The sequence below is a fragment of the Suricata suricatta genome, chromosome 11 (genome assembly GCF_006229205.1).
Source record: "Suricata suricatta isolate VVHF042 chromosome 11, meerkat_22Aug2017_6uvM2_HiC, whole genome shotgun sequence".
Lineage (NCBI taxonomy): Eukaryota > Metazoa > Chordata > Mammalia > Carnivora > Herpestidae > Suricata > Suricata suricatta.
In genome coordinates this window covers 9835779-9842814 of record NC_043710.1, presented here as the reverse complement: position 1 = coordinate 9842814, position 7036 = coordinate 9835779, and the positions used below count along the sequence as shown (strand labels likewise).

The window sequence follows — 7036 nt, the reverse complement described above, 5'->3', positions numbered from 1 at the left end:
AGGGGCTTCAAAACCAGGCTCCTTTTGTTACAGCCCCTGTTTTTACTAGCTGTGACACTGAGTTACTGGACTTTTGGGGGTCAATTTCTTCCTCTCTAAAGTGGGAACAATCCTCATTCCCACAGGGGTGTTAGATCAATTAACAGAAGATTCCTTCAAAGCATACATAACAGTCAACATTTACAGAATGCCATAAACTACTAGCATTTTTCTTCTGCCCCAAGCTTCGTGCTCTTTTTTACTTTTCTTTTTTTTCTTTTTTAAATGTTGTTATTTATTTTTGAGACAGAGAGAGAGAGACAGTGTGAGCAGGGAAGGGTCAGAGAGAGAGAGAGGGAGATGCAGAATCCATGGACAGGCTCCAGGCTCTGAGCTAGCTGTCAGCATAGAGCCTAATATGGGGCTCAAACCCACGAACCATGACATCATGACCTGAGCCGACGTTGGATGCTCAACTGACTGAGCCACCCAGGCACCCCTCTTTTTTTTTTTTTAAACTAAGAAGACCAGTTTTATAGTCTAGATGAGGAGGGGCTGCGGAAAAGGCAGCCTGCAGGTTTTTCTAGCTGGGGTGGCAGAATGGATGCTCAGGCCCCAGTGTTCCAGACCCTTGCTGTGGGAGTTAGCCAAGGACCTCCCCTTGTCTGGGGCTGACCTGCATCTGTGACCCGGGATTGCCAGTGCCGACTGCCTTCCTGGCCTGTACCCGGGCTGCACCACCTGCTCCTCAGGGCGCATGTGAAGTTAGGATCCTTAGCTTTGGTGTTGGCTGTGGGGAGTCAGGCCAACTTATTCTTAAGGGGTCAAGGTTCTGGCTCTTCCATCCGGGACCGTCCCTCCTTCTTACCCCGGCCTTCATCGCATGGGCTCACAAGTGCTCAAACAGCACCGAAGGGTGATTCTGTGCATGGCATCGATGCCGTGCTTAAACACGATTCTATAGATACCAAGTGGAATCACATTATATAACTTTTCTATAAGGGTTTTGTGTGTGTTTTCCACCACGAAGGTAGAATTATTGCCATCACTTTTAATAGATGCCTTCTCTTCCATAGTTGTGGTTAAACTGATACATTTGATCTCCTTTTGGTATTACGTGTGCTGAACACTTGTTATCTAAGTGTGTAATTCTTCGTACACGGTTTCCTCAGAACCGCTGAATCAAAAGCTGTGCGCCTCCTGTCAGGCTCTGTGGGGACACATGGGGTGCCGGTCCCCGCCCCCACACCCCGACCTTGCCACCACAGATCAGTATTGTTCAAAAGCTTTGCCACCCGAGCACCCTAAGGCAGAGGGCATTGCTGACCTAAAATGTAACTCTGGGGGCACCTGGGTGGCTCAGTCAGTTGAGTCCAACTCTTTATTTCAGTCCAGGTCCTGATCTCCTGGGCATAAGATTGACCCCCACAGCAGGCTCCAAACCGAGCATGGAGTCTGCTTCAGATTCTCTCCCTCCCTCTCTCTGCCCCTTCACCCCTTCTCTCTCAAAATAAGCAAATCGATAGTAAATTAAAAAACAAAACGTACCTTTTTGATTAGAGGACGAGCATCTTCGTAGCCTCTGTGCCTCTGCCCTCCTGACCGTCTCTCCCTGTCTGTTGAGCTCCCCCAAGCCGGGCGCAGATGGCACCTCTGTCTTCTTCCCCACCAAGTCAGCCCCTGCTCTTTTCCTCGGTGCGGTTCCTCCATCTTGTTGTTCAAGAGGATTACACAACTATCATCTTGACCTCCTAGTTTTATCTTCGAATCCGGCCAGACCCGTATTCCCCTACATCATCATGAAAGGACCCATTTGGGTAGCCTAACATGGCGCTCGAGGGGTTTCTCGCCCCGTCAAGGGTATGCAGGTGCGGGCCTTTCGACAACTTTGGCCATCGGTACTTGTCCACGCTCCTATGTACAGGGGCGGACGTACGACCCCTCGTGAAAGGTGAGGGTCACAGCGGCGCAAGACCCCTTGCTTTCCCTGGAGAGGGGCAATCTCAGCGTGGGCTTTCCTAGATCTCAAAACCTAGTCCCAAGTTTTGCCCGACTTAGAACTGCTTTCCCGCCCCTAAACCACCTCTGAGTTGAGCAGGAACTTGAGTCTCGAGAACAGTTGGGTCAGACCCGATGGGGCTGATAACAAACTTCTTGTGCTGACCTGTGGCAGGAAGCAGGGCCTCTCAGGTTCTCTCTTCCTGTCCTTTTAGCGAGGGGGTAAGGGCTATGGCTGGAGCTCAGTGAGGATCCCAAGGGGCTCCCCTGCCTCACCTGCCCCCGGGCCCCCTGTACTTCCACGGTGGTGGAGAGCAAATCCACCTGCTTTGCCTTAAAGGGGGAGAACACCTCACAGCCTGTCACTTCCACTTTAGGAACCTCCGACTCCCCAAAGCATGGCTGCATGCCCAGGCATTTCTGTACAGGCTTTTCATGTCAAAGTGCCACTTCTGTCCCAGCAGCAAAAAGATTAGATGCCCAGACCAAACTTCGGAAGGAAAACCACTAAACCGGCAGATTATATGTGCATCTTTTAAAAACCTGTTTACATCATTGCTAAGCTAACAGGAGACAAGGAAAACATGCACACGGGCCAAAAATAAAAGCCAGAACTCTGAGAAGTAAAACCAGCTTCTATTCTGGGGTTTCTGCAGAACCCTGGAGACACTGATGTTCTGCTTTGACGAGTACAGGACCCACGGGTCAAGCCCCGAGCCTGCCGAAGGTGGGGAGTCTCCAGCTGGGCCTCCTATGGAAGCTGGGACTGGAGAGGGCTTCATCCTCAATGCAAGAGCAAAGGACAAATAAACCTCATGCACGAGGCGGGCAGCGAGCGGTCTTGCCTCTGTTGGACTCTGTGCTGGATAGACAGACACAACAAAAAGCACTCCCCGGAGAATGACAATTCCCTCTTCTCTGGGGCGTGCAGTTCAAATTCTTAGATGAGGGCAGGGGTCTAGGAATGCTCGAAGTTTGAAGTTTCGATCGAAAAGAGCTCAGTGGCTAAATTCCATTTGATCTCCAGGCTTCAGGCAGGAGCAAACAAATGCAAATCTTGTCTGGAAAAAAAAAAAGGTGTGGAGGGGGGGCGCGTTTCAGCCAGTCTGAAAGAATTCCCATAAAGTCACAACCTCCCAAATCACGTGATATTATAGAGTGAAAAGCTACGGTGCACACTGGGGAGATAGGTGTGACACCTTGATAGAAGGATCAACCCAGAGCGTGTGTGTGTGTGTGTGTGTGTGTGTGTGTGTGTGTGTGTGTGTGTGTGTAAAGAGGCTCAACCTCATTAATATTCATGGATGTGGAAATTAAACTTCAAGGTACTATTCTATACCGACCAGGCTAGTAAAATACGCAGGGCTGGTGAAGGGTATGAAGACACGAACACTTGTCTGCATGGTTAATGAGAATGCAGACTGCTAACGCTGTGTGGACGGATAAAGCACTGGTCATACCTCTACCGAGTGTCTATAGTGCTATCTATCTAATAAATCTCCTCCTCACTGAACTAATATCCTAGGGAAAACCCTTGCAACAGAATGTACACAGAAATGTTGTTTATGACAGAAAAATTCAAAACAACCCATATGCCAGGTATCAACAGGAAGCCGTATCTATGCATCGTGGTGTGAACTGGGATGGGAACCCATGGTGAGCGGGAGGGTTCATCTGTTCGGGTTTGTCCCCCGCAGGCTGGCCTCCCCCGAAACGGGAATCATCCTCTTACAAGGCTCCATGAAGTCCAGCCATTGCCAAGTGCCCATGGCACTGATCCGTTACAAAGCTTGGCCCCCGGCCCCCTCGTGAGGTCAGAAGGGGCTGGCACTTCTCTGGGTCTGCATGTGACACAGCACATCCTGGTGCTGGCTAGCCACGTGAGCCAGCTGCACGGGCGCCGTGTGGGTCCCAGGTCCGTGACTGCATGGGGGGAAGAGTCGGTGCAGCCCCCCCCCCCCCCCCCGTTAACAACCTGGCAGATTAGGGCTGGCATGAAGGTTCAGCTGCATCGCAGTCCCTGTGTCCCCTCCCCTGGTGACCATGGCAGAGCTGTGCCTCATAATCACACAGTTTAAATGCGCCATAGCCCCCCAGGGGGCCTCCCCCACCCAGCGCGCGCCCTGTGAGGGATGGGCCGCAGGGACCCACCCCGTGGGGCTGCTCCCCTCTCCAAGGAATGCCTTTCCAGAAGCCTGGGGGGAGCTCTGTTTGGCCACCGCCTTTGTTTGCTGTGAATGAGCCGTAACTCCACGTGTCGACACAGGAAAATCTCGAGAACGACGTGGAGCAAATGAAGGCAAAGCAAGGAGAGTTCATGTATGTGAAGTTCCAAAATAAGCACCCCCCCACACACACACCCAGACTCACAATAAAGTGGTAAAATGGAAAAGTGGAAGAATGATCCACTGCCACTTCGGGGGAGTGGTTTCTGCATGCGAGAACATGGAGGACCCCCACTACCATCCTCCTTAAGCCGGGTGCTGGAGACGAGGGTGTTCATCATTCTTTACACTGAAAAGGTACATTTGAACCAGCGTTCACAGTAAGAAATTTCAAAAATGTGGAAGACCGGTTCCCACAGGTGAAAGTCCTCAGGTGAGATCTTCGACTTCAGGCTGCTGGTCGAGACCCATAATCTTGTAACCTCCAGGACACTGGGCATGTTTCCAGTATGCTCACCACCCTCCCCCGTCTACACTGTCCGCTCCCTGTCCCCCTGTTTACACTGTCCGCTCCCCTCCCCCCATTTACACTGTCTGCCACCCTCCCCCCGTCTACACTGTCCACTCCCCTCCCCCATCTACACTGTCCACCACCCTCCCCCCGTCTACACTGTCCGCTCCCCTCCCCCTGTCTACACTGTCCGCTCCCCTCCCCCTGTCTACACTGTCTGCTCCCCGTCTACACTGTCTGCCACCTTCCCCCCGTCTACACTGTCCACTCCCCTCCCCCATCTACACTGTCCACCACCCTCCCCCCGTCTACACTGTCTGCTCCCCGTCTACACTGTCTGCCACCTTCCCCCTGTCTACACTGTCCACTCCCCTCCCTGCTCCGCTCCTCCTCGAGGCTGCACCCCGCCCTCCTCACGTCAGCCAGGTGGTGGGCGGCCGCGTCCTCTCTCCTTCGCCGGCCACCCCCCACTCTGCTCCTTTGCTCTATGTCCCAAACCTGCCTGTCCCCTCTTCTCAGACCCGCCTGACTTGGGGAAGGGCCATGCACCCCCCTCCTCCACATCTGTGCCTCTCAGCACGCACCCCGTGGCTGTGGTCGTCTGTACACTGCCACCTCCCTGACAGGCCTATGTCCCGGTCACTCTGTTTCTCTGTAACACAGCTGTTGAGCTTCAAGGGCCGGCGCCACCCCCAGAGTGTCGCTGGATGCTGGTGCAGACAGAAGCAGGGAAAACAGCGTGTGCTGTCCACGTGTGCGTGCTCGGTTAACCCTCGGCCACCCCCTGAACCAGGCACCGGCTGGCCAGGTCTTCAGATGCAGACCCCGAGACACGGACACGGTCATAGAGAGCTGCGGAGCCAGGATCCAAACCAGGCCTGACTCCAGAGCCCACGCCTTACCACGACTCCACAGTCCCAGAAAGCCAGAGCCGGCTGCCAGCTCCCCCCGCCTGTCTTCACGGGGGACAGGCTAGTCCGCTTGCCCTGTGAAGCCCCAGCTCTGTTACTCACTGGGCAGCCTGGGGCCAGGGCACCCTGAGAGCTTGTTTCTGGCTGTTGAAAGCGGGTAACAGCACCTACCTGGCACAGTTGTCCTCTGGGGCCCCGCTCTCCGGGCGCCAGTGTTGCTGGAGAGACTAATGTCACCACAGTGCCCCCAGGTGGCCACCCTGGTCAGCGTCCCAAGGCCAAGCAACCTTCGAGGGCAGAGGGACATGGGGTTTGGACGCTGGGTCCCCAGCTGTGGACTGTCTAAGGGCTCAAGTTCATGGCAATGCAGTGAGCACTGATCACACCACCAGGCGATTTGCCTTCGGACACTGACTACTAACCGCTCCTGGATCCTGAACATAAAACTCATGAGCCTGACAACAGGAGTCCAGAAAAGTCCAGAAAAGGCAAGCCCTCTTAGAATCCACCAAACTCCAATCCACCAGCTGAGACCTATTGCCAAAAGGTTCGCTACAAGGCGGCTGTGTCCAAAATGGAGATAATGGCAAGGGGGGGGTGCAGCTCTCCATTCCTTTTTGGCTGAAATAACCAAGTCTGTCATCACCCTGCTTTTGTGTTCTGAGAGTCAGAGCCTGGGCTCTGCACTGAGCCCCAGAGTTGGCAGCTACGTGACACAGAGTGAGGGGGGAACGAGACAGGGGAGTACACGGCCCTGCCCAGGGGACGAAAATCTCGCCTGCAGGATCACAGAGTTCTTGGAGAGCCGACCAGGGCCAAGCGAGGACCTCGCCCCCTCACCGGCGGGCCGCCTGCCGGGAGCCGTCTCTGGGGAGGAGACCCGGAGAAGGACATGCAGGGAAGAGCGGAAGGAGCCGGGGGTCCAGGCAGTCCGTGGGGACAGTGCTGGTGGTGGCAGTGCAGGTGACCCGTGAACGACACAGAGGCTGGGGCACCAACCCCAGGTAGTTGAAAATCTGTGTGTAAGTTTGACTTGGCAAAATTTAACTAATAGCCTATTGACCGGAAGCCTTACCATAACATCAGCGCTGGTGCAGACACAACTGGAACGTACCGTACACCTTATTCCAACGACAGTCAGCTACAGAGAAGGTCACCCAGAAACTCAGGAGAGGAAATGCACTTACGGCCTGTACTGTAGTTACCGCAACAACTGCGTATAAACGGACCTGCACAGCTCAGGCCTGAGATGCAGGGGCAGCTGCGGTAGTAGTAATAGTGGTACCAGGGGCGGCGGTGGCGGCAGCAGGGGTAGTAGTTGGGATGGCAGAAGTGGGAGCAGGAGTAGGAGGGGTAGAAGAGGTAGGAGCAGGGGGGTGGCACCAGCAGTAGGAGGGGGGAGCTGTAGAAGGGAGCTGTAGGAGGAGGGGGGGAGCAGCAGTAGGAAGAGGGGGAGCAGTAGGAGGGGGAGC

The 7036-nt window shown here is 54.4% G+C and overlaps 1 long non-coding RNA gene across 1 annotated transcript; it reads right to left on the bottom strand.

Moving 5' to 3' along the window:
* Positions 1-2594: 2594 nt before the first annotated feature.
* Positions 2595-3824, bottom strand: LOC115306870. Its single transcript, XR_003915469.1, has 2 exons — positions 3710-3824; positions 2595-3038 (listed from the first exon to the last, which is right to left on the bottom strand). It is a non-coding gene; the product is annotated as an uncharacterized LOC115306870 (long non-coding RNA).
* Between the last annotated feature and the right edge of the window lie 3212 nt (positions 3825-7036).